Source organism: Sciurus carolinensis, unplaced genomic scaffold (assembly GCF_902686445.1).
Source record: "Sciurus carolinensis unplaced genomic scaffold, mSciCar1.2, whole genome shotgun sequence".
NCBI lineage: Eukaryota > Metazoa > Chordata > Mammalia > Rodentia > Sciuridae > Sciurus > Sciurus carolinensis.
In genome coordinates this window covers 285,195-310,205 of record NW_025920138.1, presented here as the reverse complement: position 1 = coordinate 310,205, position 25,011 = coordinate 285,195, and the positions used below count along the sequence as shown (strand labels likewise).

Here is a 25,011-nt window from a genome sequence, read left to right as displayed (position 1 = left end):
AGGACCAGTTAGATGTGTCATATGTGATGTTCCTGGATGGGAAGATGCTCAGTTAGCTCCTTGGCTCTGGTATGGGCCATAGGGACTGGTTTGGGGGAACATTGGGATTTTAAATTACAAATGGCTGATCCCCCTCAAGTGATTGAGGTTTTGCAGACTATGCTGGTAGATAAAGACAAAAAATTTACTGCTATTCCTCATATAGAATGGGTTCTGTTGTCTGCCTGTCAAAAAAAGTGCTTGCAGACACAAGATTTATTGTGGGAAAAACTAGCTATGGATTAGGAGCTCACTGAACTACAAAGTATAATGACTTTGCTGCTATGTCAGAATTTCATTTTGGGAGATCAGGCTCGAAATTATCAGAATGTAGCCAAGAAGGCTACAGTGTGGAATGCTAAATATAAATATAAAAAACAGAAGGGTAAGGTAAATGTGAAGAAAGTATATGCTGTATTGCTACTGCTAAGGCTGATTGGTATCCTGATACATGGATGTGGACATTTGTCATGATACTGAGGATGATGATGATGTGAACTGGTATACTTTGGATGATGTGATTCATAATGATGATGAGCAGAAATATCCTCCAGTTTTGCAGGCAAAACCTTTATCTAGGAGACGAAAAAGTGCAGTACAATGGGAGGTGAGAGTTTTATATTGTACATGAAGACTTTACACAGCAAGAAATAAATGATATGTTAACAAAGTTTACCCAGAGGTCTAATGAGAAATTGTTGGACTGGATGATTAGAATAACTGATGCTGGTGCTGGTAGTATTCAAATTGGTCAACAAGATGCTTTAAAATTTACAACTGTATCTACTGATCCTTTTGTCCAAACAGCAATACGTGATCAGCAGTATACTCAAGATATGACCTTATTAGCTTTAGCAGCTAGAGGATGTATTGGACAATGTCCCTCTAATTCTTCATGGCCCATGGAAACTAAACCATGGTACACTTTGAGAGATGGAATTTATATATTGAAGGGAGAAACAATGAAGACAGCTAGTATGATAGAAGCCGCTGACCAGTATTTGACTGGATCTTTAACTGCCCCACAGCATAATGCAGTGGTTAGGACTGCTTTCCCTGCTTATAAAAATTTGATCATTACTTTACTGCTTGCTGAAATGGGCAACGCTATTGAACAGATTCAGGAAAAAATGGCTGAGTTATGATATATGGGGGAATGGAATTCACCAAAGCAAAAAGATCCTGGAAGAAATGATTCAAAGAATAATGGAGGTAACTGTGTTTCTAGGAAAGAGATGTTTCAAGCATTATTAAAAGTAGGAGTTAAACCTAAAAAGTTAGATGGAATACCAACAAAGGATATGTGACAGATGTACAAGGACAGAGTAAAACGGTTTAATCAAGTAGAGGTAAAGAAAGAAAATGATTCTACTCTTGATCAAAAAATTAACACTTTCCTCTCAGATTCAGGACTGTACCCCTTTGCAGATTTGCAAAAACTGGAATAGAGATTGGCCCAACCTCCAGTATCCAGGATAAAAATAGTTTGAAAAGATTATAGACCTCATGTTCCTATAATAATTTTTTGAAAAATGGATCCTTAACCATGCCAATGCTCTGGTGGATACTGGAGCAGAGGCCTCCTTAATCTTTGGAAACCCTAATAAATTTAAAGGGGCCCCCATAACAATATCAGGACTGGGAGGAACAGAAATTCATGCCAAACAAACTAAAATATGGATAAGTATTGGAAACTTACCTAAACAAAAATATTCTATTGTAATAGTCCCCATCCGTGAATATGTAATTGGAACAGATATACTTCAAAGAATCTCATTAAAATTGACAGGTGAAATATACAACTTTGCTATTAGAACAATATTTAAAGTAAACTCTTCTGCTGTTATACTGGGGAAGGTACAAATGCCTCCATTAAAACTGCCTGAACCTACTAAAATGATCACATGTAAGCAATATCATATTCCAGGGGGCCATAAAGAAATTGGGGATTATATACAAAAATATGTTCAGGCTGGGGTAATGGTACTGATAACTACAGAATGAAATAATCCTATTTGAACAGTGTGAAAATCTGATGAAACTTGAAGGATAACGGTGGATTATAGAGAATTAAGTAAAGTAACTCCTCCTTTACAAGCTGCTGTTCCAGATACCATTAACTTCATAGAACTTATACAATCACATCCTTACCAGGTATGCAACTACATAGTATGCAGTTTTAGATTTAGCTAATGCTTTCCTCACTATTCCTATAGATCCTACTCAATGGGAATACTTTGCCTTTACATGACAAGGGAGACAATATACTTTTACCCACTTACCTCAAGAATATAAACATAGCCCTACCATTAGTCATAGAATTGTAGCTGAACATCTAGATGACTTTACTAAGGATTGTTCTATTTTGTTAACCCACTATATTGATGATATATTAATACAAGGACAGAATAAAAAACAAGTATAAACCTGCTTGGAACAATTATTAGATCATTTACAACAAAGGGAGTGGAAAATTAACCCAGATAAAATTCAGGATCCTTCACAAACTGTTAAATTTTTAGGAATTATTTGAAAAATGGTACATCACTCAATATTACCCAAGACTTGTCAAAAAATACTAAATTTTCCAACTCCAACAAATAAAAAAGAAGCACAGAAATTTATTAGATTATTTGGGTTTTGGAGAAATCATATCCCTCATTTAGGACAAATACTTTATCCATTATATAAAGCAACATGGAAAAAGTATGAATTTGATTGAGGTAATAAACCAGAGCATGCATTTCAGGCAGCTAAGATTGTTATTAAACCAGCTATGGATCTTTGGTCAGTGCAGGAAGGGACCCTATAATTAATGGTAACAGTAGATGATGACTATACAAATTGGAGTCTCTGGGAAATGCAACAGAGGAAAAGAGTTCCTCTAGGATTCTGGTCAAGAAAATTACCTGAAGCTGGAATACAATATACTCCTTTTGAGCAACTATTATTGGCTGTTTCTTGGGCATTGGTGGATACTGAGCATTTAACAATAAATCATGATGTGGTTATATGATGTCATATTCCTATCATGACTTGGATAATGAGTAACCCTATATCTCATAAAATTGGACATGCTCAGGAATCAAACCTTATAAAATGAAAATGGAACATACAAAATAGAGCCAAAGCAGGACCTGCAGGTATATTACAATTACATAAACTTATAGCAAATTTGCCTGATGCACAATTACCTGAAGTATCTAGTAAAAAACTTGTAAAACAACCTCCTGTTAAATATAATAAAGGATATGATAATTAACACCTACACAAGAAGAACATGCATGGTTTACAGATGGATCAGCCAAATATACAGGAAATGAATGTTATTGGAGGGCCACAGCTTTTAACCCATCTAATAAAAAGATATTAGAAAAACAGGGTAAGGGACAAAGTAGTCAATATGCTGAATTATATGCAGCTTTCCTGGCTTTAAAATATAAAGAGGGAAAGAAATGTCATTTGTTTACAGATTCCTGGGCTATAACAAATGGATTAACTACTTGGTTACCTAAATGGTATAAAAATGATTAAAAAATAAGGGATAAACAATTATGGGGAACAGAAATATAAAAAAATATTTAAAAATACTTAAATGTACTAATGCATCTGTGTTTCATGTAGATGCCCATTCTCGGAGAGACACCCCAGAATGTGAGTATAATAAAATGGTGGACAATCTGGCTAAAATAACCATTTTAGAAGAAAACACCTCCCAGTCTAAAAAAGATAAAATTATCCAGTTGGCTAAATGGGTTCATCAAAAGACAGGACATACCAGACCTGCTGCTATGTACAGGTGAGCATGTGAATGAGGAATATATATTCCATTATCTAAACTTAAGGAAACAGTTATGCAATGTCCCATTTGCCAATTGGATAAAGCTTGGTCAGTACCTCCCATTGTCACTGGAGAATTAAGTAGAGAAACTCATCCAGCTCAGATTTGGCAAATAGATTATATAGGACCTCTGCCTATATCTAGAAGATATAGATATATTTATACTTGTGTAGATACATATTCTGGGGTGTTAGTAGATTGTGCATATAGAGATGGTACACAAAGGAAGACTATTAGAACTTTAGACATAATAAATTTATATTATGAAACACCTTTACAAATCCAAAGTGAAAATGGCTCTCATTTTAAAGAAAAATTAATACAATTACACTGCCAAGAAAACAGTATTGAATGGATATTTCATATTGGTTTTTATCCACAGGCTGCAGGGATGATGGAATCAATAAATGGTCTTTTGAAGAAAAAACTAAGAAAACTGGGAAATGATCAATATGGACAGTGGAAAGAATTTATTTGCAACTTTAAAACAATTAAATAATCAAATATTTACCAAATCAGGAACTCCCTTGTCTCAAATGATGACTCCATATTTACAAATTTGGGAAGCTGAAATTTCTCATATAAAATGGTGGGCCTTACATCCTAAAGCCAAACTTCCCTGGCAAGGCACTCCTGCTTCTGCTGGTTATGATTTGTATAGTGTAAAAGATGTTCTTATCCCTCCAAATCAAACTCAAGTAATACCAATAGGTCTACAGATTAAAATCCTTCCCCAACACTTTGGGCAGATTGCTGCTTGATCTAGCCTGGCCATACAAGGAATCCAAATCATGGCTGGGGTAATTGACTCTGATTATCAAGTAAAAATTAAAGTTATATTACATAATGTATCCCCTGACCCATTTCAAGTTAAAGCTGAAATGCAAGTTGCTCAAATAATTATAATACCTTGTATAATACACAATCATTGGACTCAAATAAAACAATCTAGTATGGATAGCAATAGGAAAAGTTATTTTGGATCGACAGATATTATTGCAGGGACCAAAGTATGGATAAAACAACAAGAAACTGATGTTCTTATAGCTGCAGAAATAATAACACAGGGAAAGGATAATACGGCAATAGTTATGATTCCTGGCCATAAACAACCTAAAATATTACCTACTAACCATCTATTTTTACAGAACTAGGTTATGAGCTGGATCTTCATGACAAGTCCTTTAGTATGGGCCTGGACTCCCTGAATAAAACTTCATGCACCATCAAACAGCTCCTTGATCAGATGGTATTGGAGAAATGACATAGGCAATAGGACACAAGATAATTTTCCCTACTCAGCTAATAAAAAATGTAACTTTACTAATGTGACTGTGAGTGGACAAAACATAACTGCTTGGAAGGAAAAATCATCTGTATATAGATTAATATTCTCCAGTAGTGATGAAATACAAGTAAATACTACCTCTAAAGTATTAAGATGTTATAAATTTTCCACATTAAAATTACAATTCAAATATAAATATCATTTGACACAAGCCATAAATAGAGTATCAATAGTACTAAGTATTTAGCTTTTAATGTAAATACTTCTGCCTTTCTTCTATGCAGTAATAGAATAAATATTAAGGGATGAGGAGTATGGGTTGATTATATATGATATTCTAATAAAAACAAGCCTGAGATTAATGCTCCACAACTAATACAAGTGTCCCATACTTGCAGTAATGTAAGTTTCTTAGCTAATAAGTTATTTATACATTTTAATGTTTCTTTTCCCCCGACTCCCTTGTGTACCCAAAGAGAAAGTCCCTGGTATGATACTTTATTAGGAGGATTAGGATCTGGAATAGGAATTACAAATTCTGTAGACTTAGAAGTATTATCTTCTTGTCTACAAAATGCTGAAAAAAAATATGACTCAAAGTGTAATTTTAAATGCTTAATCGTTGCCTACTATTATTATCCCTCATCAAAATACCTTAACCTATCAAGAGTAAATGTTACAAATACTTAATACTTCCCAAGTAGAACAATATAAAGTAGACTAATATTAATACATGGTTAAATTGGACTAGTTATAGTATTCAAATGTTATTTATTAACCTCCAAAAGGAAAGGGCACAAAGATTAATTCAACAAGGACATAGTAATATCTGGGAATATCTGCTTCCCCCTGGAGCTCGAATGGCTCCCCCCATTGTGGTGGATTGTACCTCTGCTTGGTGTAGTGGAACTTTTCCTATTTGGTAAAAAATTATAGGGTTTTATGTTCTTTTTGTGTTTTACCAATAATCCATAAAAATTATATAATGTTTCCCCAAGTTGAAGAGACTCTTGTTGATGAACAGAATATAGCTTATAAATTAGTAGATTGCATTTCCACCACCCATGGACCCGTATGTCAAGGATTAACCCACATAAAGGAACACTGTTTGTTATGTTACTCTATTAATATTTGTTTATGGACATTTTATCCTCTAAAGAATTTTACCTTACCTTATGAAATTGAACATGAACATATGTGTATGTTAAATAATAATGGTACTGAATTACAATGAATGAATTTTTCCTCTCCTTCTGTGAGATGTTTAAAAGATGTGGAGATCTTGTATTGGGCTGGAGAAACATTCTATTTATCCCCTGATGTTAATAAAGAATTTAATATTTCTTGGATTTCTACCCCCCTACCAATGCCAAATATTTATATTTACTTATCCCTACCTACTATCTTAACACATTCAAGTTTACTAAATCAATATCTACAGCATAATAAATGTTCTCTAGCAGAGCACCAAATAGCCACAACTATTGTTTCCAATAAGTTAACAGATTTGTCAAATGTAATAACTGAGAACACTAATCATAATTGGTCTGATTTTGAGTTTTCTAGTGCTAGTGCTTCTACATACTTTTCAGCTGTGTTTTCTATGATGTTCTATATCATTGGAATTTTAATCATATTATGTATATGTAATTGTCAAATGTATTATTGAATCAAATGTATTGTGCAAAGATAATGACTTCCTTTACTTACTCTCCTAAACAATCCTAGGGCTGAAATGTATAGAAAAATGGAGTCTTGTTGAAGAGTGCTTTCAAAAAGTGAAGTCAGGGCAAGGAATAAACAACTTGCATGAGAAACTTAGAGGTCTGGCAGTGCCCCATTCAAGGACAGATAAGCTCTCTGTCCAAGAACATTAAAAAAAAAATAAAAGAACTTAAATACATCTGGTTTCTGCTCTCAAAGCCTGGCTCCTGGCCAGATCCAGGTCTGGAGACCAAATCTACTGATGGCACTGAGCCCAGTGGCTCCAGACAATAACTTTATATATTTACTCCAGTGTATTTAAGAGAGATGAGAAGAGCTCAAAGGTGACAAGACTGTTTTCTTTGGTTATGTATGCTGCAAAATGCCCATGATATCTCTCTGGTGCTGAGTTGGTATGCTACCTGGGATACTTTTACTTTTGTGTATACTTTATATGTCTAAATAAATACTATCTTTTTCTATGTAGCTTGTGGTGGTACATTCAGCCCATATAAATTATAAGTCAGTGCATATAAGCAACGAGAAATACATTCCCAGACACGAGGCAGGATTGCAGGTTTGAAGCCAGACTCAGCAACTTAGCAAGGACCTAAGCAGCTTAGCTAGACCCTGCCTCAAAATAAAAATTAAACAAAAAAACAGAGGGACTAGGAATGTGACTCGGGTTCAATCCCTGGTACCAAAACAAATAAATAAATAGAGGCAACTGATTAGCAACATAGCAGAAGAAAGCCTACCTTGAACTGTATATAAATTTATCCCAGAGGCTCAAAAAGTTAGCATTAAAGAAAAAAAGAAGAAGATGGTGAGTTGTAATATTGGAGACAACTTTAGGTACTACAATATCAAACTCAAAATCATAAAAATGGTAAAAGTTGATACCTTCAGTTTTTCTACCTCTCATCCCCTTGGCAAATTGCTGTTTTTAACTTAAGAGAATAATATACACAGTTGATTTATATGTTAAATTATTTCAAGTTTTTATAAAACCTGGCTTTCCACAGACTAAACAATTGGCTTTCATTTCTGTTTTACATTTTCACTCTAAAAGGATTTAAAACATGCAAACATAGTAACCGTCCATGACACTGTTCACACAGATAAATCTTTGACTATCACCCTTGAGTATCTGGTAAGCATTTAAAAAACACTCAGTATTTTATTTTTCTTTAGTAATAGAAAATTAGACTTTTTAATAGCCCCAGGACCATTGTTTATTTATTGGTATTCAAATAGATTAGGTGGTGCATTCTGTATCTTTCCTTGACAATTTTCTTTAAAAAATTAAATACTATTAAATTAATCAGTCAAGCATTCTGAAAACTGTGTTATCATGTAGTAAAATGTTGTGCTTTTCCAGGGTAAAGACCTAAAACAGTACATGGATGACTATGGGAACATCATGAGTATGCACAATGTGAATGTATGTTTATTGTGTAATGTTAAAGTGTAAACAAAATGAGCTAGATTGCACACTAAAATATACCAACCTCATAACCAATCTTTGGAATTTTTTGTTTGACTTATTTACCAAACTTCTGTTTTTTATACTACAGCTTTCCTGGGATCATACCTTTTTGTAAAACTGCTTCATTTAAAAAGTCTCCTAAAATATTTTTGATATTTTATTTCACATTATAACTGATTATCCTACATGTGTATAATATACCTGCAGGTATATTTTGCTTTCTGAAAAAATACAAATGATGGGTACATTTTGCAAAAGGCCACCTTTAAATGGTGAACTCCCCTAATATATTTAAAAGGGTATTACATTATATAATAACAGTGACATTTTTGGGTTATGAATTATGAATAAGTGTTATAAGCAAGGCTGGAAACATATAGGTATTGTGATTTCTTTGTTTGAAGTAACTATCTGTATTGTTAGAAGGAATAGTAAGATAATTGTGTTTTTGTAATACATCTAAGAATTCAAATAATGCTGAAGAAGTTTGCTCTAATAATCAGATACAGAAGAAACCCAGAAGTTATTAGATAAATAGAAGCAATTGACATACTTGTATTCTTATAGACATCTTTGTTCTGAGTGGTATATTTTACATTTACAAAGATTTTATTTGTATAAAATTCAACAGTTTATAAAACCTATTTTGAAAATGGACTGCCCTATCTTGTGTGTTTGAGACCTTTATAATTCTGTAGATAGTAAATAGTAACTTCAAACTTACATTTTTTTATAGTGAATTTGGTAAATATGAAGGAAAGCCAGTTTCTGTTATTGAAAGAGAGGTCTAACCATATGGCTAGCACATTGCTAAGAATTTTAGAATGAGGCTTTAAAAGTATTTCCATATACATTTTATGTGAATTATTTTCATCATAGTTTATATTTTCCTTTGCGAGGTGTTGTGAAGGCTATTTGTAGATCTCCATTTTTAAAATTCTGTTTTTTCTGTTTTTATATTAGCACTAATTTTACAGAGGTTTGTGAAGTCTTTTAAGTCAGGTCTAAATAGTTTGAAAATAATTTTTGTTTGTTAAAATTGCATTTAATGTTTTCCAAATGTAAAATTTAACAGGAATATGCTGAAAGGTAGCTGTGTTCACCACTGAAACCCCAATGCAACACAACAGGAGTATATTAAAGTAGTAACTTTAGAGTTTTCAAAACATAAATAAATAGGTGGAGTCTGAAGACTTCAGAGTTTATAATTCATTCAGACCAGACATGGTGGTGCAAGCCCACCACCCAGCTACTTGGGAAACTGAGGTAGGTGGATCACAAACTTGAGGTCAGTTTGAGCAATTTAATGGTACCCTGTCTCAGAATTAAAATGCAAAAGAATTGGGGACATAGCTCTGATGTAGAGTGCTCCTGAGTTCAATCCCTACTACACTGCTCCAAAAAATCACCAGAGGCATTCCTGCCATTAATCACCTGTTGCCTTGGATTATTCTTGGTATTTAGATGTCATTTTTCATCTTCAAGTAAACCGAAGTTATTTCTTGAGTCTTCAGTAATTTAAGTTCTTTTTGGTAACCCCAGAAAATCAAGATGTGTTCCAAATCTCTCTTTTTACCACAATACACTAAATACTTCTATCATTAGTTTTGTAGGAATTTCTTTTTTCAGAGCACTAGAGTGCATTACCCCATTTTGAATCACAGCTTATTTTGAAACTGAGTAGGAGTTGCTAAAATTAAAGTATCCAGGAGGTAGGTGTTAAAAACTGATTGAGTTATTTTTATAACTGGTAATTTGCCAAGTTATGCAGCCCCATTCTCTCTGATACCTGAGACTTTCCATAAAGCCACCAAGTCCAATGTCACATTTAAAGGTACTGACCCAGAACAGATTGTTTTATAAGAGAGTAATTGCCTGTGTTTGTTTGACATACTGGAATTTTATAATCAATCTATAAGCTTTAGTAGTATAGAGGATACATCTGTTTAAGCTGGTTTCTCTAACAAATGAACTACTACTATGAAAACAAAAGTTTGTTATATTTATAATATTTATTTTTATAGACACTGTTGACACAAATGATAGATGCTTCAAATTGAACAATAAACTAAAATTGAGAAAACAACTCAAAATGGAAAAGGCATTGTTCTTAAAATGATGTAGTTTCTTTTTTTTTTTCTTTTACTCTTCTAGGCCAGTTGCTTTACCATATTATGCTAATACCAAAGTATCTCTTGATATCTGTAAGACTAATTTTTAATTATTTGCTTTTGTAGCTGTTTCTATAACAAATTCTACATGGGTAAATTATTGCCACTGAAGAATGGTGTTGCATCAAGACTTGAAACCACAGAACCTTCTCATTAATGAAAAAGGGGATTTAATGCTAGCAGATTTTGGGATGGAATAAATAAATATTTATAAATTCCTCCACATGATTAGGTATAAAAGAAAAACCATTGTCACAATGTGTTATCACTTTCATGTGAGTTTGAAAATTTTCTCTGAGCACACTGAAAAATAATTGACAGAATTTTGTGGGTGGAATACATTGGTTGTTAGCAGCAAAAACTAAAAAGTGTGGGTTCCCATGTGTGGCCCATGAACCCCATGTTTTGGATAGCCTTTCAGGGAGTGTCCAGAGGTTTAAAATATATTTTCAGAAGTGCACTAAATGTTATTTTTTTCCCTGTGTTAATATTTGCACTTTTGATCCAGAAGCAATAAGGATAAAACTACTGTTTCCTGGTATGCATTCAGGCAGTGCCACCAAAGTATATCATGGTATTCTTTGCCACTGCAAAATCTTAGAGAAAAAGTATCAGTTACACTTAAAATATTTTGCCAAGCAGTAAAATGCATTAATTTAATTAAATTTCCATCCTTGAGTTAATGACTTGTATTTTTGTGTTGTATATGTATGATGAAGTGGGAATTATATAAAAATGCATGGACTGCACACAGAAATACTCTAGTTATCTCAAGGAAAAGTTTTTGGGTGATTATTTGGCTACAAGCTGAACTAGACCTCCCCTTTTTTTTTCAAGAAACTTTATTTTTTCTAGGAAAATTGACCAACAAACTGTGGTTATTCAGACTTAGATATTTGGCAGATTTTTCTTGAAATTAATGAATTAATTTGTCACTTCAAGGAAATCATTTACAGTTATTTCTTGCCAATACTAAAATTCAGGTTTACAAATACACTTATATTTTGAATTTTTGTATCTGATGCTTTAAGCTTAATATGTTTCCACTACTTAGAAACTTTTCTTATGAGGTCAGTTGTAATATTAACAAATAGAGGGTTTTTTAAATTTTGAATAAATATGAACAATTTTAATCTATAACTCAAGAATAAATATTTTTCCAATTATCAGCACCTCATATTATAGAATCATGCATGGTAAAAGATTCACTTAAATTGCAAGACTGACCAGAAAATTTTAACAAAATTATGAATAGTTTATGCATATAATTTGTTATCATATATTCTTGAAGAAAGAACTTAATCTAATTTTAATATATCAAAGAATACTAACTACAGTAATTAGAAAATACTATTAAAATATTTTTCCTCTTTTCCAACTTCATATCAGTGAGATTTGATTTTCTTCATATAGCTATATATATTATGATATGTTGTGATATGGAGTAAAGCAACATATAACAACAGGGAGAGAGCAAATTCAAATATAGAATATAGCTGTCTTCTAGCAAAATAAATTCTGAACAATTTATTGAAATGTTAAAAAGACCATTCTTAACTATTTTTTTGGAAAAAAAATTCATAAAAATGTTATTCATGCTAATATGAGAGGTGTTTTAATGCATAATTAAATGTTTCAATTTTTCTCATATTGTATGGCAAACAACAGCAGTAATCCACATAAGTAAAAATACTTGGGATCATTAATGATTTTTAAGAATTTAAAACGTGTTCCAAGACCAAATAATTTAAAATCCACCTCTGAAATATGGTCCCTTTATATGCTTGCCGCCATGACTGCATTTATTATGTGCTTAGTAATTAATTGGTAGTTATTTACTTATATAATTTTAGGTAATCTGATTTTAAGGAACTTGAAAGTAAAGCAAAATTAGATGTTCTTTATGTTTTGAGTAAATAGTTTCTACTAGAAGAAAAAATTTGTAGATTAGCTTTGTAATTTTTGTTTCTCTCAGAATACTTTGATAGAACTTAGTTTTCAAAAACCCATGCCATTTTCCAAAATTTCATTTTAATTTTTCACAAATTATTTCAATAGATTAATTTTTGGAAAATTTCACTAAATTTTATGAGTATTTCAGGTAATTACTCAGTAATAGATTAATAATTACTTTTTAAATGGTGAATTTGTCTTTGGCAATTTGTATACTTCTACTCTCTCAGTATTTTATTATTTGTTTTTAGCAGACATTCCTATTTGTATTTTCTTCCTTAAAAAGGAAATGAGTGGGCCAACTATGTTTAAACAAAAAATGACAAGTTATTTACATAAGCTTCCAAAGATTATAGTATTTTTAAAGAGTTTATGTTGTTATTTCCGTCTTAATTTTTCCCACCCCTTCTCTCATTGTCAAACTGCATTTATTGCTCTTTCACGTAATCACAAAATTAATGACTATGACAGAAACATTCATGAGTATCTGAAATGCAAAAGGAATGTCAAGGAACAACAAAAATCCACTTTTGTCTGGGAACACACTGAGTGTTTTAAATTTTGCCTCTAACTTATTTAAAGGAAACAAAGAAAATTTTATATTCTTACAGGTCACTAGGAAATTCTGATTATTCCCAGGTGCACTGATGCATGCCTGCAAACCCAGTTGTTGGGGAGACAGAAACAGAAAGATTGCAAATTAAATAACAACCTCTGAAAGGTAGCAAAACTCTTAAACAATTTAGCAAGACACTGATTCAAAATAATAGCTCACTTTTAAAAAGGCCCTGGGTTAAATCTACAGTACCAAAAAAGAAGAAAGAAAGAAACAAAAAAGAGAGAAAAGAAATTCTGATTGTTCCAAGAGATAATACAATCAATGTTGTTGCTTTTGCTATTTATTTTATTGCATAGTAAATACACTTAAGGTTTCAACTAAGTGAGGGTCAATTCAGTTTGAGTCTTTACATTTGCAAACTGAAAGGTGTCAGTGAAAATGGATTGCATGTGAAACGGATGCTCTTTTCCAGTGCTGATTCATTTTGTGAGGAGTGGAGGAGAGAAAAGAAAGAGGGGAGAGGATTCTTAATTGATTTATTTTGTTTGTTTCACATTTCTGCAATCTACAAGTGCTTAGGACACGAACCCAGGTCTTGAGTTTGAGAGTCAGGCACTCTATGTGATAGGCTATATCGCCAGCACATGACCGGCCTCTGAGTTAAAACACTTGATCACCTACAGTCCTACTTTATGCAAATGTATGCAGGCAAGAAATCATGACCAAGCCAAACAATGACTGAGGAATTCTTAATTCTCTTGTTCACAAAAATCCAGTAATAATCTTTTTTGCATGTCAACACTTTAGACTAGCAGTGTGTCTTGAGGGAAAGATTTTTTTGCTCTTCAGTTGAGGAGGAAAACGAATGTAGCTGATGCCTGAGCAAAAATTTTTTATTAGGGATCCAAGGACACCAGGAGCAGGGGCAGAGGCAGGACTATTTGGGATTGAGAATGTGCTCAATTGGTGACTATGAATGTAGATATGGGGAATCATTAACACACACATACCAAGCCATTATATTCACAATCTACTGGCAATTTCCTTGATCCTATTTTTTTCTTAATTTTCTTTTTGTCATTTTTTTTTTTGCTTGAAAAATTCTAAACAGCAGAGAGCTCTGCATAATGGAAAAGCCAGTTCAAAAGATGGATCTTGCCCATCCTCTCAGGAAAGAGTGAGGAGGAGGAAGTTGTTCCTCCTGTGTTAGGCCTGTTTCCATCAGTGAGAGTGTGCTTCAGTAATTTAGCCAGATGCTGTTAGGGATATAAACAGGCAAATGTGAGTGGTGATGCCTCATCTGTTCTGGGGTCCCAGAAGCAAAACATGGTGTCAAAAGAAAACATTCATCATCTAATTTCAATCTTCTGCTCATTATGCTTTCAGTTATTCCTCTCAAGATTCATTACAGAGAGATAAGTGGCATAAAGTCATATCATTCTTACTTCATTCATTCAGTTGAATTCAATTACACTTAGAAAAACACATCAATTACTTACCACTTCTCCTGTGACATGACAACCATTCATGTGAGATCTCCTCTAAACAAAGGGGAGGGAGCAGGCATTGGGCAGCTAGGTTGTGAAGGGCAAGGGGCTTCTAGGCTCTGGTAGAAGACACTTCGTTGCACACCCCAGGGGTTTTTTGAGGCCTTGTACAATATGAAATTTGACGAGTGGCTCACGTGACATGGCCTGCACCGCAGATTCCAACTGAGGTCACAGAGGAGCAGCCAGAGAACACAGTGGCATCACGGTTCCCATGACAACCAGAGACCATTCCTCTCCTAGCCGCTTCAAGCCAACATTCAAGAAAAGCACCAGCTCAGCTATCAGGGTAAGAGGACAGACAAAGGGAGGGGCTGCCAAGGTCCTGCATTTTTAAAGAAGTAATACTATCCTTGTTGCCTAGTCAACCAGAAACCATGCTGTAAGCGGTATGCAGCCCAGTGGGCAAAAAATCCCTCCATGTTCAGGCAAGTCAAGGGATCCCACTGAAACCTGACAGCTTGATCTTCCACACAGGACTGCTAGGTGGTGCTGTGCTCTGTGCCCTGCACCCTTCATGCTGAGAGCCTGCTCACCTGGCTCCTGGTGCAGGCTATAAGCCCCCACAAGTTCCAGTGGAAAAAGTTGGGACGCAGGCATGCCTGAGAGGACGTAGCTCAACAAGCTTAGCACCGGCACCAGTGGATTTGCCCTCTGACCACACTCCTCCAGGACTGGTAAAGCCCAGGTCTCCCTCAGAGGCATAAAACTACCCTAGAGGCCTAGCAGCCACACAGAGTGATGGGTGGTGAGTGCTCAGCTAGGTAGATCATGAAGAGCAGCGCCATGGCTTAAGTGATCATTGAATTGGGACACATCACATTCCATCTGTTGGGTTTCCCCTACTAAACTACAAAGTCTGGAAAGGAGACAGCTGTTACGTGGGATGTCCATGTTCCATGTGAAGGTGTGTGGCTCCTCTGGTGGCTCATGAAGAGAGGAGGGAATCATTCACTCAGCATGTTGGACGGAGGACAGGATGAACCTAACAAGCAAGGAGAGTTGTATGCTCACTCCAACTGCCAGGCCCCTCCTCCTTGGTTGCTGCATTAAGACTAGGCTGTACCCAGATATTTACCTGCTGGGATTTCTCCAGGGGCACATCAAAACTCCTTAAGACACAGAAAAGTCTGTCTAATCTATATTCACACAATGGTTCGTCTTCTTGACCAGACAAATGCCCCTCTGTCACAAGGGCCTGTGGGATATTGCCAGGAGTTCTCTAACCAGACCCTGGAGGCAGCAGACTACAAGCTGGTGAATGAAGTAACAGCCTGGTGATGGCGCGATGAGCACAGTTTCACAGGGCATAACACCAGGTTTGAACAAAGACCATGCTGAACTTGGAATTGGGCATAGCTTCCAAGCTGAATATTCAAAAGAGGACAGTAAGGATGTTTGGGGGCAAGAAAAGCTGGAGGTTGTTCATGCTGGTAAACAACATTGGAGAACAGACACTATGAAACTCGCCATTGTTTATGGTCAACCCACAAACTCCACAACATATATTCAGACTCACCATAAACTACAAAAACAGGAAGTAGTTATTGCCCTTTCATTCATTATGCAACCATGAACACCTACCCTAATTTCCCTTGAAAGTACATCAATGCCCTTGAAATTCCTGTCTCTTTTCTGTAGCTCCCAAGGGACAGTCGCATATACGTATGTTGATTCCTATTTTTTCTGGCAAAAGAACCATGAGCAAAGGCTTTCTTAACATCAGAGGACCTACCCCACGACCTGCAATTTAAACCAGTTGATCCTGTGATATGGAACTCTAATGCCCAGTTCTCCGAATGAAGAGTGCACCACAATCTCAGAAATTCAATCCCCAAAAGGTCTATGAATATTCAAGTTGGAGGACCCTATTTTGGCAAAACCTGAATATCAAAACCGAAGTGGTTTCATAATAGCCAACATTATAATTCAGTTACTGAGAAGAAAAAGCGTTCCTCAAGCATATGAAAATTGTCAAATCCGTTTTCTTTCTTCACTTGTTTATATCCACTGCCAACGTGCCATATGCTTAATGTCTCTGTTTTTCTTCTTCATGTGTGAATGCTTGCAAAGAGTGGTTCCTGTGTCATTCCTTGCCATCCAAAACACAATGCATTAATTCCCAGATCCCTGGTGAACATGAGAGAAACTAGCAACCTGAGTTGTTGTTATGCTTCACCCAATTCTACACTGCATCTCTGAGGGGGTCCATCCATTTTAACAAGGGTCTAAAAGTGGGCTCCATTGTTCTTGAAACTGGAACTCCAATAGTATTGGTTGAGTGGTTTGTGAAGCCCCCATGACCCTCCTGAATGCTCTCCATAGAGGCTAACATTGATTCAGCCCCAAATCCTAATTTATTCATCAAGAAGTCACATGCAAGTCGCCGGAAAGCCAACTGTCAGAGAAATTCCAGGAACAAGTGCAGCGGTCTTTTGTGTTTACCTCTTGGTTTTCCAGTTGACATTGAGGTTCACGTGGAATGTGCTCAGGTGTAGAAGTCCCCCCCATTGGCAGAAAGAATGGGAGTGTTTCCAAGAAGCCTGGAGAGTTCCAGGTTCAAGTGCAGGTGTCACTTTGAATTTCCTGCCACTGAAATCTGGTGAACAATGTGAAGTGGAAGAAGGTTATGAAGAATAATTCACATAAGCATGCTCATGAGAGACCGGTGATATCTGTCCTAAGGAGAGTAGAGTGCGGTCGTGGAAGTAGTACTCTGAATAAATGCAGATGAGTGGGCGTGACGGCTCTCTTGGAGCAGACTTGCAATCTGAAAGGTGCCACTAGAAATGGGTTGCATGTGAAACGGGTGCTGTTTTCCAGTGTTGATTCATTTTGTGAGGAATGGAGGGGAGAAAAGAAAGAGGGGAGAAAATTATGAATTGGTTTCTTTTGTTTGTTTGGAATTTCCACAATCTACCAGTGCTGGGAACTCAAACAGGTGTCTCAAGTTGAGAGGCAGGCACTCTAAGTGTTGGGCTATATCTCCAGCACAGAACTGGCCTCTGAGTTACAACACTTGATCACCTACAGTCCTAAATTGTGCAAATGTATGCAGGCAAGCAATCATGACCAAGCCAAACAATGCCTGAGGAATTCTTAATTCTCTTATTCACAATAATCTGGTAAGGAACTATTTTTTACCCTAGACTAGCAGTGTATCCTGAGGGAAATATTTTTTCCCTCTTCAATCAAGGAGGAAAATGGATGTAGCTGATGCTTGAGCAGAAAATTTTTATTAGGAATCTGAGGACTCCAGGAGCAGGGGAAGAGGCAATACTATTTGGGATTGAGAATGTGCTCAATTGGTGACTATGAATGTAGATTTTGGAGATCATTCACACACGCATACCAAGCCATTATATTCGCAATCTACTGACACTTTCCTCGATCCTATTTTTTTCTTTATTTTCCTTTTGTCTTCTTTTTTTTGAAAAATTCTAAACAGCAGAGAGCTGTGCATAATGGAAAAGCCAGTTCAGGAGATGGATCTTGCCCATCCTCTCAGGAAAGGGTGAGGCAGAGGAAGTTGTTCCTCCTGTGTTATGCCTGTTTCCATCAGTGAGAGTGTGCTTCAGTAATTTAGTCAGAAGCTGTTGGGGATATAAACAGGCAAATGCGAGTAGTGATGCCTCATGTGGTCTGGGGTCCCAGAAGCGAAACGTGGTGTCAAAAAGAAAACATTCCTCGTCGAATGTCAATCTTCTGCTCGTTATGATTTTATTTATTTCTCTCAAGATTCATTACAGAGAGATAAGTGGCAGAAAGTCATATCCTTTTTTCTTCATTCATTCAGGTGCATTCAATTGCACTCAAAAATGCATCAACTGCTTACCGGTTCTCCTGTGACATGACAACCATTCATGAGAGATCTCCTCTAATCAAAGGGGAGGGAGCAGGTATTGGGGAGCTAGGTTGTGAAGGGCGCAGGGCTTCTAGGCTCTGGTAGGAGAAGGCTCTTGGTTGCACTCCCCAGAGGTTTTGTGAAGACTTGGGCAATATGAACTTTGATGAGTGGCTCACATGACATGGCCTGCACCGCAGATTGCACGTAAGGTCACAGAGGAGTGGCCTGAGAACACAGTGGCATCACGGTTCCCATGACAACCAGAGACCATTCCGCTCCTAGGCGCTTTAAGCCAACATTCAAGATAAGCACCAGCTCTGCTGTGAGGGTAAGAGGATAGACAAAGGGAGCAGCTGCCAAGGACCTGTATTTTTAAAGAAGCAATACTATGCTTGTTGCCTGGTCAAGGAGAAACAAGGCTGTAAGCTCTATGCAGCCCCATTGGCAATAAATCCCTCCATTTCCAGTCAAGTCATGGGTTCCCACTGAAGCCTGACATCTTGTCCTTCCTCCTGGGCCCGCTAGTTGGCGCCGTGCTCTGTGGCCCACACCATTCATGCTGACAGCCCACTCACCTGGCTCCTGGTGCAGGCTATAAGCCCCCACAAGTTCCAGTGGAAAAAGTTGGGACGCAGGCGTGCCTGAGAGGACGTAGCTCAACAAGCTTAGCACCGGCACCAGTGGATTTGCCCTCTGACCACACTCCTCCAGAACTGGGAAAACCTGGGTCTTCTTCACAGGTAGGAAACTACCCTAGAGGCCTAGCAGCCACACAGAGTGATGGGTGGTGAGTGCTCAGCTCAGTAGATCATGAAGAGCAGTGCCATGGCTTAAGTGATCATTGAATTGGGACACATCACATTCCATCTGTTGGGTTTCCCCTACTAAACTACAAAGTCTGGAAAGGAGACAGCTGTTACATGGAATGTCCGTGTTCCATGTGAATGTGTGTTGCTCCTCTGGTGGCTCATGAAGAGAGGAGGGAATCATTCACTCAGCATGTTGGATGGAGGAGAGGACAAAACTAGCAAGCAAGGAGAATTGTGTGCTCACTCCAACTGCCAGGCCCCTCCTCCTTGGCTGCTGCATTAAGATTAGGCTGAACCCAGATACTTACCTGCTGGAATTTCTCCAGGGGCACATGAAATTTCCTCAAGATGCAGAAATGTCTGTCCAATCTGTATTCACTCAATGGTTTGCCTTCTTGTCCAGACAAATGCCCCTCTGTCACAAGGGCCTGTGGGATAATTGCCAGGAGTCTTCTAACCAGCCCGGGAGGGAATCAACTACAAGCTGGTGAATGAAATAACAGCCTGGTGTTGGCATGATTAGCACAGTTTCACAGGGCATAACACCAGTTTTGAACAAAGACCATGCTGAACGTGGAATGGGGCAATGTTTCCAAGCTGAATATTCAAAAGGGGACAGTAGGGACGTTTGGGGGCAAGAAAAGCTGGAGGTTGTTCATGCTTGAGAAGAGACATTGGAGAAGAGACACTATGAAACTTGCCATTGTTTATGGTCAACCCACAAAGTCCACGAAATATATTCAGATTCATCATACACTACAAATGCAGGAAGTAGTTATTGCCCTTTCATTCTGTATATTCACCCAAGTATACCCATCTTGTTGGCAGAATGAATACTTTACAGTCTAATTTTATTTGCTACAATGTCTAGAGCATTATATCTGTTGTTCAAGACCTCCTAGCTTCTGCTGAGGCTTCTTTGAGAGCTGCTGTTTTGTAGTCAATTTGGGGCAGGAGAGATGGGCTAGTAGTAAATTAAAATAATCATTTGTATATAGTTACACAGAGGAGGGGGAATGTTGCCTTTGTATCAAATCCCAAAATTTACTTTATAATCTTCCATTTTTTGGCAAGTTGATATCTGCTAGATACCTGAAACAAAATTCTAATTTTCTGTCAGAATCCCATTGAATTCTTGGTATTACTTAAATACAGTGTGTTCAGGGCCATTTTTTTATTTGTTTTTTGATACCAGAGATTGATCCCAGTGGTGCTTCACCACTAATTCACATCTCTAGACCTTTTTGACACTTTGAGATGGGGCCTTAGTAATTTGCTTAGTGTCTTGATTTATTGCTTAGGACCTTACTACATAGCTAAGGCTACTTTTGAACTCCTGATCCTTGTTAGCATGATCAGTTCAGTGTGTTCACTTTTCAGAAAGAAGAGCCTTGCCATTATGTTTGCCAGTGATATTTAGAAATAAAATAAGTACACTATGCATCTTCATGGGTGGTTTATGGGACATGCTTTTCTGTGAGGGGAGGGCTGGTACCCAGAATTGAACCAAGGTCTACTTTGCCATGGGGCTGTATACCTAGTTCTTTTTAATTTTCCTTTTGAAACAGTCTTGGTAAACTGTTGGCTTTTGATTTGCTGGTTCTCCTACTTCAATTACCCAGGTAGCATGAGTCACTTTACCTGACTAGGACACTATTTCTTTTTCTTTTTCTTTTTCTTTTTTCTTTTTTGGTACCAGAGATTGAACCTGAGGGTATTTAAACACTGAGCAACATCCCCAGTCCTTTTTATTTATTTTTATTTTGAGAAAGGGTCTTTCTAAGTTGCTCAGGACCTGACTAAGTAGCTGAGGCAAGCTTTGAGTTCACGATCCTTCTGACACAGCCTCCAAAACCTCTGGGATTGTAAGCATGTACCACAATATTTGGCTAGGACCTTTTCTTTTTAAAAAAATCAGTTACTGATCAACCTTTATTTTATACATTAATTTATATGTAGTTCTGAGAATTGAACCCAGTGCCTCACACATGCAAGGCAAGTGATCTACCACTGAGCCACAACCTCAACCCCAGGACATATTCATAATGAGTATTTGACTACAAGACATACCTCTTTTTAAAAAATGTTATTAATCAAAGAAAAGAAACCTACTCTTTTGAGAACTGGCTACTATTTTAGACTGCATATTTTCTGAAATATTTTAGTATTATTTATTAAAGCTTAGTTTGTAACCTGGTGAAATGCTTATAATATCTAATTGTTTTCAAGTAGTATGTATTGTTTCATTTAATAACATTCCCTTTTACAATAGTAACTTTGACAGGTAGTAAAGAAGAAAAAATAGAAACTGTTGAATATCTTCTTCATCAGACTTACTTGATAAAATACTTGAGGGCATCATAATAGACATTGAAGAGATTGCAGGTAGCAAGGACTACCACAATCTGATATTGCATATACCCATGTTTTCATTAATAACTTTGACAGAAATTCTGTATATTTTTGATAAATGCCTGATAATTGCTTTCATCACATTATTTAGTTATGTAGTTTTTTGTTTGTTAGCATAAAATTATTTTAAATAAAGAGAAATGTAGAATTTTTCTAAAAAAGTACCTGCAAGAATAGAGAATTCTGAGCCCATAAGATTTTTAAAATATTTAATTTTTAAAAAATTTTCAAAAATTAATTCATATCATTTCCCTTAATATTTAAATATAAAATTATTATATGAAGCAGCAATTCTGTTCCCAGGGTTATACTCAAAAACTTTGAAACAGTTTTACAAAGTCTTGTTAATGTTATTTGCCATTTATAACTAAATATCTTATTTTTGGTACCAGGGATTGAACCCAGGGGCACTTACACACTGACATACATCCTCAGCCTTTTTTATATTTTATTTCAAGACAGGGTCTTGCTGAGTTACTTAGAGACTGACTAGGTTGCTGTGTTTGACTTTGAACTTGTGATTCTTCTGCCTCTGCCTCTTGAATCACTGGGATTATAGGGATGGACCACTGCACCTCACCTAAATAACTTTGAAATATTATATTTTAGGAATGTTTCTGCTTGGTAATAGATCCATGATTATTTAAAGATTCTTTATATTAAAATATTAAAATAGGGACATTAATTTTGTAGCCTCTGTATAAATGATACTTAAGTTCTTTTGTTTAATTCACTAATTGATACACTTTTCTGGCTCTCTCTCAATAGGAATGTAAGTTCATTTAGGCAAGGATTATATCTTTTATATTCTATAGGATGTTTAGTCATAAAGCACATATTAGGTAGTGAATTCATGAAAGAATGGATGTAAACAATTTTGAGATAGTTAAAGTTAGCAAATGAATAAAACCATTACATTAGTTTTGTGATGATCTAATTTCTATTATATGAGTGACAGATATTAGATAAATTAAAGTATTTTTAATATTTTTATAAATATTTTTCATAGAAATTATTTTAACTCTACTGGTTTGCATGAAGAGTCCTAGACATGAGTTTATATGTAATGACCTCTCTTACAACTTTAGTTTTCTGCCTTGCTTTCTCAATCCTTCCCCTGTGATCCTGAATCTTGGGCAGGTGATGGAACAATTTTCAAATACTGTGAACTACAGAGCCTGTGGTGAAGACTGGCAGGCCTCCATCATCTCACAGCACTCATTCCTTCCTCCACCAGTACACAGGGTCTTTCAAGAAATGCCCATTGAAGAGACCCCACAGTTTTACTGGAGGAAGCCTTGATTCCATCATGGAAATGCCCAGATGAAAGCAGATTTAGTAATTTGATTATTCATCTATTTTATCAAACTTTCTGATTGTAGAATGTGCATGTTGTTAGGTTTTAGCTTGCCAGCCTTTATTATCTACTTTCACTTTGCCAGTTAAAAAAAACAAGTTAAGAGTAGAAAGAATATCAGAAAGATGGAACATTTTAGAGGGGGTATTTTTGATAATACAGAGAAGTAATATTTGAATACCTGTCCATCGGAAAGGAACCAAATCCCATAAGAAGGACATGCAGAATTTCAAAATGATTGACAGCTTAGGGTGGTGCTTAATTTAGGATCATACCTCATTAATGCTTGAAATCATCACTATAGATTTGTACAGTAATTAGATTATCACCTCAGTTGTTACTCTTTTATTATTGTGTCCTTTTAAATATCCAGGAAAATACATAGCTTAAAGTTTCTATTTATTTTATGCCTACTTCCCTGATCATTTTTGGTGGTGTCTATTTTTTAAATTTTCAAAATACTTTTTAGTTGCAGATGGGCACAATCCCTTTATTTTATTTATTTATTTTCATGTGGTAAGAAATGAACCCAAGTGCCTCACATACGCTGGGCACACACTTTACCACTGAGTCACAACCATAACCCTGGTGATTTTCTTTCTAGATTCATGTTTGATTTGACTTTTGCAACATGTTATGTTTTTAAACATAACAATTCAGAATTTATTGAACAGTTTTTGAGTACCAAAATTGAACTCAGGGTCAATCAATCACTGAGCCACAATCCCAGTCCTATTTTATACTCTACTTAGAGACAGGGTCTCACAGAGTTGCTTAGTGCCTCATTTTTGGTGAGACTGGCTTTGAACTCATCATCCTCCTGCCTCAGCATTACAGGTGTGTGCCACCACACCCAGCTAAACAGAACAATTTTTTTGTTTCATTAGAAAATTGTATTTACTAAAGTTTCTGAGCATTTTTGTACTGCTTACATTCTTTCTTGACATGACAGATTATTTCCTGATTTTTTCATGAAATTTTGGAATATGAAGAAGTGCAGTTTTTATCTGTGTGTAATGTGTATAACCTTTACCTGTTTAGGTGTAACCCTATGGTATGCTGTGCTGCAGTCAGCTCACACTGAGAGATGATTTTCAAATTTTTAGCAATTTTCCTGCTAAACATGGCCATTATTAATATTTAATCATATAAACTTATAATTAAGGTAAATTCAGAAACAAAAATAATGAATATGCAAAAGTAATTATTTCTGATTATTCTGTTGATTTTTACTATAGTTATCTATGCAGTAAGAGTTACTTCTGTGGTATATTTATTGCAAAGTACCGTGTAATGGTGTGCTACTGTATGTTCTTCCAATTTTTACACATTCCATGTCACGTTGGTAGTGTGAAGTCTGCTATGGAGGACTGTTGCCTAAGGAAATCAGAAAACACTACAGGTCAGGGCTTGACTGATTGTTGATTGTCTAATCCAGGGGATTCTTAGTACATTTTTACGTTGTGTGGACTATAGTCTCTGTTGCATATTCTTTAATTTGATTAGTAACATTTAAAATGCAAAAACAAAATAAACAAAAAAAAAACAAAAACAAGTTTAGTTCAGGAACTATACAAAAGCATTTATTCTTGTACTGCAATCTTGGTCTAGATTTAAGAAAGCAATGTTGAAAGTGTTAGGAAATGAGATGAAATTTAAATTTACTGGATCTATAGCTATTATGTAGTGAATGGCACAAAAATTGAGCAAGTAAGTGTTCTTCTGGTTCTCAAAAACAACGACAGCAAAGAAACATCTTACCCCACTGGGAAATTAGTTAAGTTTTGACATAAACCTGCATTGTTTTCATTTTTCTTGATGGGATCAAAATTACCAATGAGCAGTTGTGTTTGAATCATACTTGTTTGTTAATAACATAATTACTTCTTTGTGTCAGGTAGAAGTCAAGTTTTTATTCATAGTCTGAGACTAACAAACTTACCTCATAATTCTTTTGCAAGAGACTGGTGTTTCCGGGAGGGCTCAGTTGCAGTT

The 25,011-nt window shown here is 35.9% G+C and overlaps 1 pseudogene; it reads left to right on the top strand.

Moving 5' to 3' along the window:
- Positions 1 to 490: 490 nt before the first annotated feature.
- LOC124974226 (cyclin-dependent kinase 17-like) overlaps positions 491 to 25,011 on the top strand; it is a 47,050-nt pseudogene continuing 22,529 nt past the window's right edge.